At 47.5% G+C, this 20,206-nt stretch overlaps 2 pseudogenes; both read right to left on the reverse strand.

The window, feature by feature from the left end:
- Positions 1-6,301: 6,301 nt before the first annotated feature.
- Positions 6,302-9,629, reverse strand: LOC144727918 (trace amine-associated receptor 365 pseudogene; annotated as a pseudogene).
- Positions 9,630-18,074: 8,445 nt separating this feature from the next.
- Positions 18,075-19,082, reverse strand: LOC144727919 (trace amine-associated receptor 365 pseudogene; annotated as a pseudogene).
- Positions 19,083-20,206: the final 1,124 nt, after the last annotated feature.

Below are 20,206 nucleotides of genomic sequence, written 5' to 3' on the forward strand. Positions count from 1 at the left end.
TGGTCGAGTGGATTTTCCTCAGAATCCTCTGCTCTTTCGCTCCGCATTAATAACCGCACGTTTAGAGTGTTTGACCGCTTGCATTTCCACGCGTTGGGCTATCATTTGTGGCCAGGTCGCTTCTGAAAAATTGCTACACAGCAGCTTAGTAGAGTCTGGTTAAAATGAAACGCAGTTAATTGTATCAAGGCGAGAGTTTATGTTTCACCATCCATCGTGATGCTGGCACAAATCTCTACTCACCACGCGTGACACGGGGCACCGGCGAAGGGGGTTGCAGGTTCCGAGTGTGTGTGCGTCTGTCTGTGTGTGTGTGTGTCGTGGCTATGTATTGGCTCTGTGTGTGTGTGTCTTGGCTGTGTGTGTGTGTGTCTTGGCTCTGTGTGTGTCCTGTCTATGTGTGTGTCCGCACTCTATATAAGGGGGCATCCGCACTCTCATGGGGTCGTGTGGGCGTGGGGGAAAGGGGGGGTGAGAGGGGGGAGAGGCGGGAGAGGGTAAGATGGAGGAGGATAAGAGGGGGGTGAAAGGGGCGGAGTGATAGGGAGTGGGCGTAAGGGGAAGGATGGGGGTCAGAGAGAGGGGGGGGTAACAGGGAGGGAGGGAGGGGGGGCGAGGGGGGGTAAGGGGGAGGTGAGAGAGAGGGGGTAGGTGAGAGAGGGTGGGGATAATTGGGAGTGTGAATAAGAGTGGGGAGGGGGGGGTAGGAGGAGGGGTTAGAGGGAGGGGGGGGATCAGCGGGGGGGGGGTGTTTCTCTGGAGGATATTCTCAATCAGAGCTCAGTTTTCACACTTGTTTCTCCTGCCACCGAGGACCCAGCCCCTCCTCTTCCCTCGCGGAGACCCCCTGGAGGTCCCGGCGCAGTAAGCACAAATTATTTTAGGGATTTTTCGATTTAAAGCTTTCGTGACTGCAGGGATTCATCTTCTTGGTTCTTTCGGTAAAGTCAAGTATAAGGAAAATAATAAAATAATAAAAATAAAACATAATAAAATACAATTCTCACGACGTTTCGGCCACAACGCAAGCAGACGTCCTCAGGCGAAGAACAGAAAAATCTTCATCCCCTAACCCAGCTTACAGTGAGGGAAAAAAGTATTTGATCCCTTGGGGATTTTGTACGTTTGCCCACTGACAAAAAAATGATCAGTCTATAATTTTATTGGTAGGTTTATTTGAACAGTGAGAGACAGAATAACAACAACAAAATCCAGAAAAACGCATGTCAAAAATGTTATAAATTTATTTGCATTTTAATGCGGGAAAAGAGTATTTGACCCCCTCTCAGGTGTCTTTTATACAGATTAGGAGCACACTCTTAAAGGGAGTGCTCCTAATCTCAGCTTGCTACTTGTATAAAAGACACCTGTTCAAAGAAGCAATCAATCAATCAGATTCCAAACTCTCCACCATGGCCAAGACCAAAGAGCTCTCCAAGGATGTGAGGGACACGATTGTAGACCTACACTAGGCTGGAATGGGCTACAAGACCATCGCCAAGCAGCTTGGTGAGAAGGTGACAACAGTTGGTGCGATTATTCGCAAATGGAAGAAACACATAAGAACTGTCAATCTTCCTCGGCCTGTGGCGCCATGCAAGATCTCACCTCGTGGAGTTGCAATGATCATGAGAACAGTGAGAAATCAGCCCAGAACTACACGAGAGGATCTTGTCAATGATCTCAAGGCAGCTGGGACCATAGTCACCCAGAAAACAGTTGGTAACACACTATGCCGTAAAGGACTGAAATCCTGCAGCGCCCGCGAGGCCCCCCTGCTCAAGAAAGCACATATACATGCCCGTCTGAAGTTTGCCAATGAACATCTGAATGATTCAGTGGACAACTGGGTGAAAGTGTTGTGGTCAGATGAGACCAAAATGGAGCTCTTTGGCATCAACTCAACTCGCCGTGTTTGGAGGAGGAGGAATGCTGTCTATGACCCCAAGAACACCATCCCCACCTTCAAACATGGAGATGGACACATTATGCTTTGGGGGTGTTTTTCTGCTAAGGGGACAGGACAACTTCATTGCATCAAAGGGACGATGGACGGGGCCATGTACTGTCAAATCTTGGGTGAGAACCTCCTTCCCTCAACCAGGGAATTGAAAATGGGTCGTGGATGGGTATTCCAGCATGACAATGACCCAAAACACACGGCCAAGGCAACAAAGGAGTGGCTCAAGAAGAAGCACATTAAGGTCCTGGAGTGGCCTAGCCAGTCTCCAGACCTTAATCCCATAGACATTCTGTGGAGGGAGCTGAAGGTTCGAGTTGCCAAACGTCAGCCTCGAAACCTTAATGACTTGGAGAAGATCTGCAAAGAGGAGTGGGACAAAATTCCTCCTGAGATGTGTGCAAACCTGGTGGCCAACTACAAGAAACGTCTGACCTCTGTAATTTCCAACAAGGGTTTTGCCACCAAGTAGTAAGTCATGATTTGCAGAGGGGTCAAATACTTATTTCCCTCATTAAAATGCAAATCAATTCATAACATTTTTGACATGCTTTTTTCTGGATTTTTGTGTTGTTATTCTGTCTCTCACTTTTCAAATAAACCTACCATTAAAATTATAGACTGATCATTTCTTTGTCAGTGGGCAAACGTGCAAAATCAGCAGGGGATCAAATACTTTTTTCCCTCACTGTAAATATACGCTGCCAAGCTCAGCAGTGCTCATTCAGACACTTTCTTTCCGACAGACCTGTTCTTCACCTGACGACGGCTGCTTACGTTGTAGCCGAAACGTCGTGAGAAATGTATTTTATTATCTTTATTTTTATTATTTTATTATTTCCTTTCTACGTGACTTTACCGAAAGAACCAAGAAGATATTTTAGGGATGTTTAAACATTTGAATTGATCATGGATAATAGGCATTGACGAGGCACGTTCCGTGCTTTCGGCTTCGTCTTGCTCATCACGGAGTGCGATGTCACGGGTTTGTGGGTTCAGCTGAGGGCAGCTCGTTGTGTCGCTCCGTCTGTCTCTCTGTCTCTGTGAGTGAACACGCAGACTCCAAAATGCACTGCAGGCGTCAAGGTCGGGGTCGAATCCATGACCTCCTGTTTACCAGGCTGGATGTTTGCCTCCACGCTTACAATCGACTGTCACGCGTTTAGCGAATTTGGCCACTGCTGTGATGCGCCAAATCGTTGAGCTCTCATTTGTGGCCCAAGTCGCTTCTGGAAAAGGGCTACACAGCTCAGCAGTCACGAAAGTTCTAAAATTAAGATTGAACCACTTCTACGGGGAAGTTTTAAGCTTATCTTTTGTCTCTCTCTCTGGCGACTTGTTTTCTCTGCCTGTGTCCTCTTTAGAATGTTCACACTCAAATTCTAACTTAGCAATCTTTGAAATACGTAATCAACCAGGCTATGCGTTAATTGTGTGTTGACCGACCCTCTGTGTTGTATTACATTACATTTCGATATTTTACTAGGTTATTTAATTTTAGTGTGTCTTTCTCCTGATTTTCAGGCTTGCTTGTCGTGTAATCGTTCTTGCAGCACCAATTGATATGCTAATTTTTTCTCTAACCCCCCTCCCTCTCTCTGCCTCCGCCCCCCCCCTCTGTCTATTTAAGGCCACCACACAGAGACGATCACCCCTCTCTGTTACCTGTGTTGCTCTCGCTATGTATCTTGGTAATATCTGTCTGCTAATATGTCTGTCTATAGTTTTCTGGTTAGATTTTATGTCGCTATTTCATTATACCTGATGATGATTGCTTGTGTTGCAATCAAAACGTCGTATTCTATTATTTAATTTAAATTATTATTTTATCTTTAGACGTGACTTAACCGAAAGAACCAAATAATAATTCATGCAGTCACGAAAGTTCTAAAATAAAGATTATACAAATACGGAGTTGATGGTGTTTCTATCCGCAACTGGAGTCGAACTGCTGCGCGCTGCATGCGGGGAGTGTGCCAGGTTCCCCCGAACACGTGGCACGGGGCCCTGCTGTTACAACGACTCGGATTCGATTCCCGCTCACGGCCAACATCAGTGGCGATTATCTGAACCGGTTCTGGGCCTCCCATAGGTAGACTTAGCACCAAACGAATACCTGGTGTGGTGTGTGAACATCGCCACTTGGGAGACAAAGGCGGCCGGGCGTGGTGCTGGCCACCCACCCGTTCGTTTTCCGTTCAGGCCCTCATAGGTGCTCGCTAACAGCACTTGCCCCAACAGTCTGTTAAAGAGTATATGGGGGATATTTGTCTTTGTTTTCAATGGGTGGGTGAGTGGCTGAGTGAGTGGGTGAGTGAGTCAGTGGATGATTAAGGGAGTTATTGGGTGGGTGGGTGAGTGTTTGGGTGAGTGGGTGGGTGCGTGAGTGGCTGAGTGAGCGGGAAGTGAGTCAGTGGATGCGTAAGGGAGTGAATGGGTCCACCAACTGCCCCCCTTTAGAGCTCCCTCTCGTGGCAGCACGAGACATTTGCGTGATTTAAATTCGTCATTCCTGGATGTCCACACGTATTTGCAATGAGAAATAGAGAAATGCAGATATCTGCGGACAGGATTCAGGCCTCCTTGTATACGTGTACGCTTGAGCATTAGTTTGTGGCCGAGTTGGAACGTATATATGGTTTGGACTTAGGCATTTTTTGGATATTGGTAAATGTGCGAATGGGCTGAAGGCAAAGTTGAGTGCACATTGATGGGCTTGAGTCGGGCCTTAGTTAAACGCGCACATGATTGGGCCTTAGCCTTGTTTGCCATACCGTTAATCAGGGTTTTGGTGTCGGTTGTTATATGGTCGAATGTGTCTTCATACTAATTATGGGCGATTGTAATGTGCAGATGAGCATCTCGTTAACGAGGTGCAATTCATTATGAACATCAAACTTGTAGGTGATACTTAACACAGCAAAGCCTTGACCATCACTGGGGTTACGTTCTTGAAAATAGCTGCAATCGGCAAATCCGCGATCCACAAACTCAAAAGACATTTAATTGGAAACAGGGTTTGGTTCAACGGTTCGTAATACGACAACACTCTATCTTGTTGTACGTTACTACACATCAACCCAGACATTAAACAGGGGGCATTTTGACCGTAAAGTATTAATATGTTCTAGTGTTAAATATAACTTGTACGGTAAATGTATCTAATGAGATATCTATGTTTACGTAGTGTACAATACTTAGACACGCCGTCAACTACAGGGAGACAAATCTTGTGGCTGAACCTCGCTGCCACCACGTAACCTGGGGCCTGTGATGGGCCGTGTGGGAGACAAGATGGATACGCGACGGAGATAGAGACAAGATGGAGGCAAGATGGAGACAAGATGGAGGCAAGATGGAGACAAGATGGAGGCAAGATAGAGACAAGTTGGATACACGACGGAGATAACATGGAGACAAGACAGAGACAAGATGGACACAAGACGGTGCCGTGTGTTCTTCCGTGGCAGCATCACCACCAGTGGTTTAATTTTGCCACGCGTGCAGGAATCTCGCGATCAATGGCGAATTCGCGACCCACAGGGCCACGATCGGCGAACTGCGCCTCGATTTGGTGCGAAACCACGAGAGCCAAAGCCACCAGAGGAATTTTCTGTACTGCAATTTATAATTTACTAGCTTTGCTACCCGGCTTCGCCCAGGACTTGGATTCACCACGCCCGGCCGGCCGCCTTTGTCTCCCCAGTGGCGATGTTCACACACCACACGACCTAGGGGAGGCCCAGGAGCGGTTCAAATAATCGTCACCGGCGGTGGCCATGAGCAGGAATCGATCTCGGGTCGCCGGGTTCGTAGCGCAGCGCGTCAAGCACTGCTCATGCAAAATATCTGCATTATGGCGCCCCCCCACAAAAAAAAAAATACCAAAGTCTATTTTTATTATTTTTGCATGGTGTATACTCTGGAAAGTACCCACATGGCAAATTTCAAGTTTGTTGCATGTCGGGAAGTATGCTAAACATTTTGAACAGACACATGGTGGGCAGATATATGGGCAATTGGGGATAATGTATGAATGGAGATTATGCCAATGATAGTTATTTCATTAAACGGTAGAATGTTGTATATAGAGAGCCTTGTTGAGCATTGAGAGGGGGTGAGGGCTGATTCGTGGCCTCGTGTGATCATGTTGTGGGTCTTCGTTGGTGCCCGACTTAGATGGACATCACAGCAGCTGAACACTGGCGTGTGTGAGGGCAGAAACACGGCACTGGATCGGGGAAAACAATGCCAGAGGTCCAACAAAACTTGAGCGTTTAAATGTCACGTCAGCCACTCCTGCGATCTCGGTAAGACCATGGCCATAAGTGCGAGACACAGCTAGGCCTGGTGACACGTGCAAGCAAGGTTTGGAGAGCTCACAAGGTGGCGTGGTTTCTATATGAGCACAGAGCACAAACAACAGTGTGAGGCAGTGCTTCTTAACCTTTAACCGCAACCTTCTCAATTGTTAAAACGTGTATGATATTATGAAATACTTAGGTTTGACGAAACAAAGTAGTTGTAACTTACGTGACAGTGCTTAATTTGTAGTTTTCGATGATTTACCTTTGGGGCCGTCCATAAATGACGGCACGCGATTTTGGACGATTTTTGACCCCCCCCCCCCTCGTCGTCACACGACGTCACAAAAAGTCAGACCCCCCCTCAAATGACGTCACAAAACTCTGCCCACCCCCCGAATTTTTTTTACATGCTTCAAATCGCTTTAAACTATTGTCATTGTAGTGCGTATTTAATGTGGCGCTGCACTCTGATGTTGTAGGAGAAAACATTTATTTAAACGTCTATTTAATTAAGTAGAACGTGTTGTCTATATTTATTTAAAGTTGTGCATTTGATGTGACGTCACATTTCTCAAACCCCCCCCCTCGTCACACATCGTCACAAATGTCTGACCTCCCCCCCCCCTAGGTGTGTGACGTCATTTATGGACGCCTTTCTTAGAAAGGGCATCTCGCACCCCCCGCGTAAACGCGCACCCCAGGTGAAGAACCACTGGTCTAAGGGAACAATTTAACAGAGGTACAGTGGTCCCTCGGCTTACGATGCCATCTATTAACGATTTTTCGGTTAACCATCCGCCTCCCATAGGGTCCCATTGTTTCTGTTATTGATACATTTTCGAGGAACGAAATGTGTTTACGAAATCACGCTGAAGCTGACTTCGGCCAATTGGAGCGCTCCTAGTGGATGCAGCAGATCTCAGCCAATCGACGACACCCTTTTATGAGAATTTTGAGAGCAACTGACAGCTAGCTTTTGAATATTGGATGTTCGTTGCTTATGGAAACAACTCTCTTGAACACCACGTCTTTTTTATTACTTAAAAGTTAAATAAGATTATCTCGGCCTCGCCGTGCGCTGCGTTGCACCGCTAGTCGAGTAGATAACCATGTGTTCAATAAACCCTCGGAGCCAGGATGACCGTCCAACTCCGATCGTCATTTATTGATTGTAACAGGTAAAACTGGTGAGAAAACACATATACAGCATCTGTTATAATCCGGAAACACCAACACAATGAACACCACAGCATCAGAACATTGTCTTAGATAACAATAGATCCTGGAAGGACCAGGCCCCCACATTACCCCTGAACAACTAGACAAAGGCACAAGCTGGTGCGTTGCATACAGGCACATAGTGTATTCATCCCACTGCACCCCAAATGTACAGCATTACACTTAACACTAAACTGTGGATGAGATACTTCGTCATCACTCTCAGGATCGCAACATAGGCACAAGTCTGACTCGACCTACTAAATCACAAGTAACATCCACAATAAGGAAAGTCACAGGCTTCATTACTAACTAGGCTTCGTATTTACTACAACAACTTAACGGCACCATAAAGGCATTTACATTGCTATAACGTTCATTCCAACATTACAACAGCATTTCCAATATTATAGGAATATAAACAACTTACAGATAATGCTTCTTAAGCTCCCACAATGGACACGTGCGGCTGTGGTCTCACTGAGATGCGATGCGTGCCGCCATCTTGACTTATTTGTGTAATGGCTGACGCCCGCGTGGTACAGTGGAAATCTAACATCGTCACTTCCTGGTCACGTGACCAACATTAACATGAAAAAACAGGAACTTCCTGTGAACGCACGCTCCACATCTGCCGTGAGGCAAGACAAAGATCAATAACAATGGCCCCTAAAATGAATGTGAACAAAGACAAGAAAGTACGGAAAACGTATTCTCCCACCCCAACTTCTCCATAAACTCCTTAAGCCACCCATCTTCTTAGCATTAGGTAATTGTATTTCATGCCCTATTTATTCACCTTTTTATGCTCTGTTACTTATTTATCCATGTTTATATTAATTCGTTAATATGTTCTTATGACGTTTATTTATACACATTGCATGTATAAACATAATAAACTATGTTTTTAGGATGAAAAAGGTCAACTTCTGATCGTCTTGGAACAAATGAAGCCTTTAACATGTATTTAATATATTCGATTAACGAAAATTTTAATTAACGATGGTTTTCGTGGCACGAATTAATATCTTTCACCGAGAGACCACTGTAGATACAAGATGGACAAGTAGTCTTGCAAACAGTGCGGTATCATACCAATGTTAGAGCAAAGTCTAAAACTACAGGAAGTGACGTTTCTTCATCGTCACAGAGGCAATGGTTACCCAGGGATTGAGTATCGCAATGAGAAACGCAACCCGTGCTTCATTCAGACAACTTAAAGTTCCTCTCTCCCGCCCTGAAAATCCGAAGACTGAGGATCTTGTGGAGGCGTAGAGGAGTGGGTTGACGGCCGAGCTGATGTAGCCCATCCACGTGGCCACCTCGTACTCGACGTCGCAGTCCCCGACAAACGGGAAGACTAGCACAATGATGTAGAAGGGCAACCACGAGAGGTGGAAAGCTCAAATAATGCTGCCCAGAGTCACCGTGGCGTTGTGCTCGCGTCGCATGTTGCTCACCCTCTGCTGGCGTTGGCTTTGGACCTTCGTGGTCGCTGCCTAGATCTGCCGAGCCTGGGTACGCGCCACGTGGTAGATGCGCGCGTACATGGCCGTGATGACGAGCATGGTCAGGAAGTAGGGGCAGGCACCGTAGAAGAAGTGCAGGGTGACGTCGACGCTAAAGAGACAGTCGTCCAGGCAGCCCACCCTCTTGATGGCGCTGGGCACGAGCTGGGGACTGAAGCTCAGCAGGCTTGGCGAGGTGAAGAGCGCCGCCCCAAACCAGCAGATGAGCAGCATCGCCACGAGGGTGCGTTTGGTGACGCGCTGAGCGTAGCACAGTGGGTCGCAGATGGCCACGTAGTGGTCGAAGGCGATGCAGCTCAGGTGGAAGATGGAGGAGGTGCAGAGGGTGTAGTCGACGAAATATAAGACGTTGCAGAAGCTGTAGTCGTAGTACCAGCAGTTGTAGATGGTGCCCACCATGCGCAGAGGCATCACTATGGACCCTAAGCCGAAGTCGGAGATGGCGAGGGACATCGCGAGGATGTTGGTGTGAGTCTGCAGCTGCCGGAAGATAATGACTGAGCTGATGATGAGCAGGTTGCTGAGGATCGTAACCACGATGAAGAAGCTGATGATGATGAGGATGATCGGTCGGCCTTTCTCCGGCAGGCTCGGCCCGCTGCAGTTGTGGCCGTGTTAGTCGATTCATTGCAACGTCTTGGTTGTGTTTGCCATGACTTTGAGGGGTCCCATTAAAAGTAACTTTGGTACCCTTTGACCTCACCACTGGAGAAATGTAAGTCTTAATAAGTGGTTAATATAATCGGTATTTAATTAAGCGGTAGTAGCTTTTTTTCCCCAGCTGCCTTTGCGAGTAAAACTTTAACTAAAGAAATGCTCGTAGACTTTCTAAAGCGGGACTAAAACAACGTACCCTGAATGTATCTGCTTCTATGCTCGGATTATGATCGCATTTACATTACTTTCTCAAAATTTCAACACATCGTTAAAAACGTTTCATACAAATCTTGATGATAATTACGATGACGATGTTTTCGATATGATGCGCAACTGACAATCTGATCGCACTGTTGACGCTGATGCGCTTTCTCTAAAGATGATGATGCTCATGGTCCTGTGCTCGTTTCCGTGGTAAACAGTGATGGCGATGACGATTCCCGAAGGTGGTCGGATGCAGTTTTTGACTCGTACTCGAACTTTCTCCTCCCTGACTCTGGCTCCCCAGGTTCCTCGCGCGGTTGCACTCCGGCCAATGTGGAAACCGCCAAACAGAGAGGACCACAAGCAACTCACTCACTCACCACACTCATTGCCGTGCCTCGTTACCCATGGGTTTTACCGCACGTTTCATTGCCCTGCATCTGCACGCCTAAACAGGTTTCGCTTTAACGCACCTTTTTTTCTCTTAACGCACACCGCGGGTAGTCTAGCGTGTGACGGACTACCTCTCTGAGCAGCGTCGGTGTTGGCTGCCTTGTTCGCTGATCCTGGCGCAGTTATACTCCGATTGACGTCTCCGCCCGAGTCGTCGTTTCGAAAACACTTCACTGTATTATTAACATCACTACCACCTCATTTGCGTCACCTCAACTCCGCGCACGACATCGTCATCGTCACCTATCTCGATATCCGTCTTCACCTCCACCTTTCGTTTCGATATTCGTCGTCTCGCCTTCCAGGAATAAATGACTGCCACACGTCGTATATTTATAGACGATGTAAAAACAACACACTCAGGAAGAAACCAGTAGTACAGTCTTCTTGGTTCCTTCGGTAAAGTCACGTAGAAGGGAAATAATAAAATAACAAAAATAAAACATAATAAAATAATTCTCACGACGTTTCGGCTACAACGCAAGCAGCCGTCCTCAGGTGAAGAATGAAACACCACCAAGCTTGGAGCGTATATTAAAGCTGGGTTGGAGGGGGAAGAAGAGCGCCTTGACAAAATAATTTGCATATCAAGAGGAATTTAGCATATTTATGGGAGATGCGTAGGAGGTGGGCGGGGGGTTTCAAAATCATATTATGCCCGTGCATTATGCAGGATTAGCAGCATCAAAGGGAGGGGATAGGGGGTAGCGTTAACAAAGGGAAGGAATGTTAATAGTAGGTAGCTGCTGTTACTAAACCACCACGTAAAAAACTAAAGTAAAAACTACATAGTATCATCAGTATACTAAATATACTCTCCAATAAGCTGAGCTACTAACAGTAAGTAATACATTACAATTCTATGTCGCAAAAATTATAATATGCTTCCAGCTAAACTTTTTTCTCTTACATCACACAAACACCTCAGCCGTGGCAGATCACTTTTACAATTCAGTGGGCTCACATGACATTCACTTCTCCAAGACAGAGGTTCTCTGCAAGCCATCTGGCTACCATGAGAGATTCGTTCATGAGGCTATCCACATATACAAAAACAGAGACAATTTCAACCAAGAAGATGGATTCTGGCTCAGCAATCATTGGAAGGACGTAATAAACCATTTCGGATCTTAACTGATTGTGTCCACGTTTACGGTGACTTTCAGACCGCAGTCCACTCACTGGCATTGACTATATATCTTGTATTCTCCACAGAGAATGGATTCTTTGCTCCTGTCTTGCATCACGGCAGATGTGGAGCGTACGTTCACAGGAAGTTCCTGTTTTTTTATGCTAATTTTGGTCATGTGACTAGGAAGTGACGATTTTAGATTTTCAGTGAACCACGCGGGCTTCTGCCATCTTACTGATAATTCAAGATGGCGGCACGCATCACATCTCAGTGAGACCACAGCCGCACTTGTCCATTGTGGGAGCTTAAGAAGCATTGTCTGTAAGTTGTTTATATTCCTATAATATTGGCAATGCTGTTGTAATGTTGGAATGACCGTTATAGTGATGTAAATGCCTTTATGGTGCCGTTAAGTTGTTGTAGTAAATACGAGGCCTAGTTAGTAACGAAGCCTGCGACTTTCCTTATTGTGGATGTTACTTGTGATTTAGTAGGTCGAGTCAGACTTGTGCCTATGTTGCGTTCCTGAGAGTAAAGATGACGAAGCATATCATCCACGGTTTAGTGTTATGTGTAATGCTGTACATTTAGGGTGCAGTGGGATGAATACACGATGTGCCTGTATGCAACGCACCAGCTTGTGCTCTTGTCTAGCTGTTCAGTGGTAATGTAGGGGCCTGGTCCGTCCAGGATCTATTGTTATCTAAGACAATGTTCTGATGCTGTGGTGTTCATTGTGTTGGTGTTTCCGGATTATAACAGATGCTGTATCTGTGTTTTCTCACCAGTTTTACCTTGTTACAATCAATAAATGACGATTGGAGTTGGACGTTCATCCTGGCTCCGAAGGTTTATTGAACGCAAGGTTATCTACTCGACTAGCGGTGCAACGCAGCGCACAGCGAGGCCGAGATATTTAACCATCCATCGTGATGCTGGTTCAGATCTCTACTCACCACGCGTGACACGGGGGCACCGGTGAAGGGGGTTGCAGGTTCGGAGTGTGTCGTGGCTATGTATTGGCTCTGTGTGTGTGTGTCTTGGCTCTGTGTGTGTGTGTCTTGGCTCTGTGTGTGTCCTGTCTATGTGTGTGTCCGTACTCTATATAAGGGGGCATCCGCGCTCTCATGGGGTCGTGGGGGCGTGGGGGAAAGGGAGGAGAGGGTAAGAGGGAGATGAGAGGGAGGGGGGTAAGAAGGAGCGGGGGTGAGAGAGAGCGGAGTAAGAGGGGGGGGAGTAAGAGGGAGTGGGGGTATGGGGGAGGAAGGGGGGTGAGAGAGAGGGGGTAGGTGAGAGAGAGGGGTAAGGGGAAGTGTGAATAAGAGTTGGGAGGAGGGGTAAGAGGGAGGGGGGTAAGGGGGGGTGAGAGAGAGGTGATAGGTAAGAGAGGGGGGGTGGGGGGTAAGAGGGAGTGTGAATAAGAGAGGGAGGGGGGGTAGGAGGAGGGGTTAGAGGGAGGGGGGATGAGAGGGGATGGGGGTGTCTCTGGATGATATTCTCAATTAGAGCTCAGTTTTCACACTTGTTTCTCCTGCCACTGAGGACCCAGCCCCCTCCTCTTCCCTCGCGGAGACCCCCTGGGGGTCCCGGCGCAGTAAGCACAAATTATTTTAGGCATCTTTCTAATTTAAAGCTTTCGTGAGTGCAGGGATTCATCTTCTTGGTTCTTTCGGTAAAGTCACGTAGAAGGGAAATAATAAAAAAAACAATCAAATACAATTCTCACGACGTTTCGGCCACAATGCAAGCAGCCGTCCTCAGGTGAAGAACAGGTCTGTCGGAAAGACAGCGTCTGAATGAACACCACCAAGGTTGGCAGCGTATATTTAAGCTGGGTAAGGGGTGGAAGGTCTTTCCGACAGACCTGTTCTTCACCTGAGGACGGCTGCTTGCGTTGTGGCCGAAACGTCGTGAGAATTGTATTTTATTATGTTTTATTTTTATTATTTTAGTATTTCCCTTCTACGTGACTTTATCGAAAGAACCAAGAATATATTTTAGGGATGTTTAAACATTTGAACTCATCATGGATAAATTGGCATTGACGAGGCACGCTCCGTGCTCTCGGCTTCGTATTGCTCATCACGGAGAGCGATGTCACGGGTTTGTGGGGTCAGCCGAGGGCAGCTCGTTGTGTCGCTTCGTCTATCTGTCTCTGTGAGTGAACACGCAGACTCCAAACCGCCCAGCAGGCGTCAGGGTAGAGGTCGAATCCATGACATCCTGTTTACCAGGCTGGATTTTTTTGTCTCCACGCTTACAATCAACCGCCACGCGTTTATCGAATTTCGCCACTGCTGTGATGAGCCAAATCGTTGAGCTCTCATTTGTGGCCCAAGTCGCTTCTGGAAAATGGCTACACAGCTCAGCGGGCCCTTACCTGGCAAAATAAAAAAAAATATATAGTTTGAGTTGACGTGATTGGTTACGTGGATGATCCCTCCCAAACGGCCATCCACACGGCAGAAGGGAGGAGGTGGGGGTGAGGGAAGTGGCACATCCGCCCGTACGCGGTGATCCACCAACCCCTCGATGCCGTCTCCACGTCAGTGCCGGATCGCAGCCACCAGCCCACGTGCAGCGTGGCCACCACCACCACCACTCAGAAGGGTCGTGGTGAGTGGGGTGGTGGTGGAGGGCGGTGAGCAACTGGAGTCCATCTGCTCCGCGCTGCATGCGGGGAGTGTGCCGGGTTCCCCCGAGCACGTGTCGACTCGGATTCGATTCCCGCTCACGGCCAACATCAGTAGCGATTATCTGAACCAGTCCTGGGCCTCCCATAGGTAGACTCAGCCTTAAACGAGTACACGGTGCGCTGTGTGAACATTGCCACGAGGTAGACAAAGGCGGCCGGGCGTGGTGCTGGCCACCCACCCATTCGTTTTCCGTTCCGGCCAGGTGTTCGCTAACAGCACTTGCCCCAACAGTCTGTTAAAGAGTATATGGGGGATCTTTGTCTTTGTTTTCAATGGGTGGGTGAGTGGCTGAGTGAGTGGGTGAGTGAGTCAGTGGATGATTAAGGGAGTTAATGGGTGGGTGGGTGAGTGAGTGGGTGAGTGTTTGGGTGAGTGGGTGGGTGTGGGAGTGGTTGAGTGAGCGGGTGAGTGAGTCAGTGGATGAGTAAGGGAGTTAATGGGTCGACCAACTGCCCCCCCCCCGCTAGAGCTCCCTCTCGTGGCAGCGCGAGACATTTGCGTGATTTAAAGTCGTGATTCTTGGATGTACACACGTAGTTGCAGTGAGAAATAGAGAAATGCAGATATCTGAAGACAGGATTCAGGCCTCCTTGAACACGTGCACGGTTGAGCATTAGTTTGTGGCGGAGTTGGAACGAACATATGGTTTGGACTTGGGCATTTTTGGGATATTGGTAAATGTGCAAATGGGCTGAAGGCAAAGTTTAGTGCACATTGATGGGACTGAGTCGGGTCTAGTTAAACGCGCACATGATTGGGCTTAGCCTTGTTTGCCATACCGTTAAATAGGGTTTTGGTGTCGTTTGTTATATGGCCGAATGTGTCTTCATACTTTCATTATGGGCAATTGTAATGTGGATATTAGCGTCTCGTTAATGATGTGGAATTCATTATGAACATCAAACTTGTAGGTGATACTTAACACAGCAAAGCCTTGACCATCACTGGGGTTACGTTCTTGAAAATAGCTGCAATTGGCAAATCCGCCATCCACAATCTCAAAAGACATTTAATTGGAAACAGGGTTTGGTTCAACGGTTCGTAATACGACAACACTCTATCATGTTGTACGTTACTACACATCAACCCAGACATTAAACAGGGGGCATTTTGAATGTAAAATATTAATATTTTCTAGTGTTAAATACAACTTGTACGGTAAATGTATGGAATTATATATTTATGTTTATGTAATGTACAATACTTAGACACGCCGTCGACTATAGGAATACATCTTGTGGCTGAACCTCGCTGCCACTGCTTGACCTGGGGCCTGTGATGGGCCGTGTGGGAGACAAGATGGATACAAGACGGAGATAACATGGAGACAAGACGAAGTAAAGATGGAGACAAGACGGTGCTGCGTGTGTTCTTCCGTGGCAGCATCACCGCCAGTGGTCCAATTACGCCGTGCATGCAGGAATCTCGCGGTTACCCGCGAATTGGCGACCCACAGGGCCACAATCGGCGAACTGCGCCTCGATTTGGTGCGAAACCACGAGAGCCAAAGCCACCAGTGGGATTTGCTGTACTGCAATTTATAATTGTACTAGCTTTGCTACCCGGCTTCGCCCGGGGCTTGGATTTACCACGCCCGGCCGCCTTTGTCTCCCCAGTGGCGATGTTCACACACCACACCAGTTACTCGTTTGAGGCTGAGTCTACCTAGGGGAGGCCCAGGAGCGGTTCAAATAGTCGTCACCGGCGGTGGCCGTGAGCTAGAATCAAACTCGGGTCGCCTAAGTTCGTAGAGCAGCGCGCTAAGCACTGCGCATGCGCGGGTGACGTGACAGATGTGACGTCACAGCTCACTTGCCTTGCAAAATATCTGCATTATTGCGCCCCCCCCCCCCCCAAAAAAAATACCAAAGTATATTTTTATGATTTGTGCATGGTGTACAGTCTGGAAAGTACCCACATGGCAAATTTCAAGTTTGTTGCATGTCGGGAAGTACGCTAAACATTTTGAACAGTCACATAATCACAACTTTTATATATTTGGAGATCATTCATGGTGGGCAGATATATGGGCAATTGGGGATAATGTATTAAAGGAGATTATGCCAATGATAGTTATTTCATTAAACGGTAGAATGTTGTATATAGAGAGCCTTGTTGAGCATTGAGAGGGGGTGAGGGCTGATTCGTGGCCCCGTGTGATCATGTTGTGGGTCTGCGTTGGTGCCCGACTTAAATGGACATCACCGCAGCTGAACGCTGGCGTGTGTGAGGGCAGAAACACGGCACGGGATCGTGGAAAACAATTCCAGAGGTCCAACAAAACTTGAGCGTTTAAATGTCACGTCAGCCACTCCTGCGATCTCGGTAAGACCATGGCCATACGTGCGAGACACAGCGAGGCCCGGTGACACGTGCAAGCAAGGTTTGGAGAGCTCACAAGGTGGAGTGGTTTCTCTACGAGCACAGAGCAGAAACAACAGTTTGAGGCAGTGGTTCTTAACCTTTTACCGCAACCTTCTCAATTGTTAAAACGTGTATGATGTTAAGAACTACTTAGGTTTGATGAAACAAAGTAGTTGTAACTTATGTGACCGTGCTTCATTTTTCGATGATTTACCTTTGGTTGCCGTCCATAAATGACGTCCGCGATTTTGGATGATTTTTGACCCCCCCCCCCCTTCGTCACACGATGTCACAAAAAGTCAGACCCCCCCTCAAATATGAAGTCACAGAACTCTGCCCCCCCCCCCAAAAAAAAACATGCTTCAAATCGCTTTAAACTATTGTCATTGTAGTGCGTATTTAATGTGGCGCTGCACTCTGATGTTGTAGGAGAAACATTCATTAACACGTCTATTTCAATTAAATAGAACGTGTTGTCTATATTTATATAAAGTTGCGCATTTTAATGTGACGTCACATTTCTCAAACCCCCCCCCCCCCTCGTCACACATCGATACAAATGTCTGACCCCCCCCCTAGGTCCGTGACGTCATTTATGGACGGAATTCTCAGAAAGGGCATCTCGCACACCCCGCGAAAGCGCGCACCCCAGGTGAAGAACCACTGGTCTAAGGGAACAATTTAACAGAGCTACAGTGGTCCCTCGGTGATCGATGCTATCGGTTAACGATATTTCGGTTAACCATCTTGCCTCCCATAGGGTCCCATTGTTTCTGTTATTGATACATTTTCGAGGAACGATATGTGTTTACCATATCACGCTGAAGCCGATTTCGGCCAATCGGAGTGCTCCTAGTGGATGCAGCAGACCTCAGCCAATCGACGACGCCCTTTTATGAGCATTTTGAGATCAACTGACAGCTAGCTTTTGAATATTGGATGTTCGTTGCTTATAGAAACAACTCTCTTGAATACTTCGTCTGTTTTTTTTACTTAAAACTTAAATAAGATCAATAACAATGTCCCCTATAATGAATGCGAACGAAGACAAGACAGTAAGGAAAACGTTTTCTCCCACACCAACTTCTTCATAAACTCCTGAAGCCATCCATCTTCTTAGCCTAAGGTATGTCATGCTCTATGTAGTCACCTTTTTAGGCTCTGTTACTTATTTTTCCATGTTTATATTAAATTGTTAAAACGTTCTTATGACGTTTATTTATTAACACTGCATGTATAAATATAATAAACTATGTTTTTTGGGTGAAAAATGTCAACTTCTGATCGTATTGGAGCAAATGAAGCATTTAACATGTATTTCATATATTCGATTAACGAAATTTTTAAATAACGATGGTTTTCGTGGCACCAATTAATATCGTTCACCGAGAGACCACTGTAGATACAAGATGAACAGGTAGTCTTGCAAACAGTGCAGTATCATACCAATGTTAGAGCGAAGTCTAAAACTACAGGAAGTGACGTTTCTTCATCGTCACAGAGGCCATGGTTACCCAGGGATTGAGTATCTCAATGAGAAACGCAGCCCGCGCTTCATTCGGCCAACTTAAAGTTCCTCTCTCCCGCCCTGAAAATCCGAAGACTGAGGATCTTGCGGAAGGCGCCGCGGAACTGGCGGTTGAAGGAGGCGTAGAGGAGTGGGTTGACGGCCGAGCTGATGTAGCCCATCCAGGTGGCCACCTCGTACTCGACGTCGCAGTCCGCGACAAACGGGAAGACGAGCACGATGATGTAGAAGGGCAACCACGAGAGGAAGAAAGCTCCAATGATACTGCCCAGCGTCACCGTGGCGTTGTGCTCGCGTCGCATGTTGCTCACCCTCTGCTGGCCTTGGCTTTGGACCTTTGTGGTCGCTGCCTTGATCTGCCGAGCCTGGGTGCGCGCCACGTGGTAGATGCGCGCGTACATGGCCGTGATGACGAGCATGGTCAGGAAGTAGGGGCAGGCGCCGTAGAAGAAGTGCAGGGTGACATCGACGCTAAAGATACAGTCGTCCGGGCAGCCCACCCTCTTGATGGCGCTGGGAACGAGCTGGGGGCTGAAGCTCAGCAGGCTTGGTGAGGTGAAGAACGCCGCCCCGAACCAGCAGATGAACAGCATCGCCACGAGGGTGCGTTTCGTGATCCGCTGAGCGTAGCGCAGCGGGTCGCAGATGGCCACGTAGCGGTCGAAGGCAATGCAGCTCAGGTGGAAGATGGAGGAGGTGCATAAGGTGTAGTCGACGAAATATAAGACGTTGCAGAAGCTGTAGTCGTAGTACCAGCAGTTGTAGACGGTGCCCACCATGCGCAGAGGCATCACTATGGACCCCAAGCCGAAGTCGGAGATGGCGAGGGACATCGCGAGGATGTTGGTGTGAGTCTGCAGCTGCCGGAAGATGATGACTGAGCTGATGATGAGCATGTTGCTGAGGATTGTAACCACGATGAAGAAGCTGATGATGATGAGGATGATCGGTCGGCTTTTCTCCGGCAGGCTCGGCCCGCTGCAGTTGTAGCCGTGATAGTCGATGCATTGCAACGTCTTGGTTGTGTTTGCCATGACTTTGAGGGGTCCCGTTAAAAGTAGCTTTGGTACCCTTGGACCTCACCACTGGAGAAATGTAAGTCTTAATAAGTGGTTAATATAATCGGTATTAAATTAAGCAGTAGTAGCTTCTTTTTTTCAAGCTGCCTTTGCGAGTCCAAACTTTCTCAGAATTGCAACACACCGTTAAAAACGTTTCATACAAATGTTGATGATAATTACGATGACGATGTTTTCGATATGATGCGCTACTGACAATCGGATCGCACTGTTGACGCTCATGCCCTTTCTCTAAAAGACGACGTTGCTTCTGGTCCTGTGCTCGTTGAGGTAGTAAACAGTGATGGTTAAGGCGATGACGATTTCCGAAGGCGGTCGGATGCAGTTTTTGACTTGGGCTCGAACTTTCTCCTCCCTGACTCCGGCTTCCCAGGTTCCTCGCCCGGTTGCACTCCGGCCACTGTGGAAACTGCTAAACAGAGAGGACCACAAGAAACTCAGTCACTCACCACACTCATTGCCGTGCCTCGTTACCCATGGGTTTTATCGCACGTTCCATTGCCCTGCATCTGCACGCCTAACATCGCTTTAACGCACGTGTTTTTCGCTTAACGCACACCGCGAGTAGTCTAGCGTGTGACGGACTACCTCTCTGAGCAACGTTGGTGTTGGCTGCCTTGTTCGCTGATGTTGGCGCAGTTATACTCCACCCGTGTCTTCGTTTCGAAGACACTTCACTGTATTATTAACATCACTACCACCTCATTTGCATCACCGCAACCCCGCGCGGCATCGTCGTCGTCACCTACCTCGCTATCCGTCTTCGCCTCCACCTATCGCTTCCATATTCGTCGTCTCGCCTTCCAGGAATAAATGAATGTCACACGTCGTATATTTATAGACGATGTAAAAACAACACACTCAGGAAAAAACCAGTAGTACAGTATTGTCAAAAAATCTAAGGAACTGGAAACGTTATTTGGTGTTCCTCCTCCTTCTCCCGCCTGTGCCCAATGACCATTCCCTTCTCGCTTCTGGCCCTCTTACGCTGGAACAATCTGCCCCGACACGTCAATCAGCCTCACTCTTCATGAATCGTTCTGCCATTAAACACTGATTTTCCATTACTTACTCCAACT

The sequence above is a fragment of the Lampetra planeri genome, chromosome 27 (assembly GCF_965212315.1).
Source record: "Lampetra planeri chromosome 27, kcLamPlan1.2.h2, whole genome shotgun sequence".
Taxonomy (NCBI): Eukaryota; Metazoa; Chordata; class Hyperoartia; order Petromyzontiformes; family Petromyzontidae; genus Lampetra; species Lampetra planeri.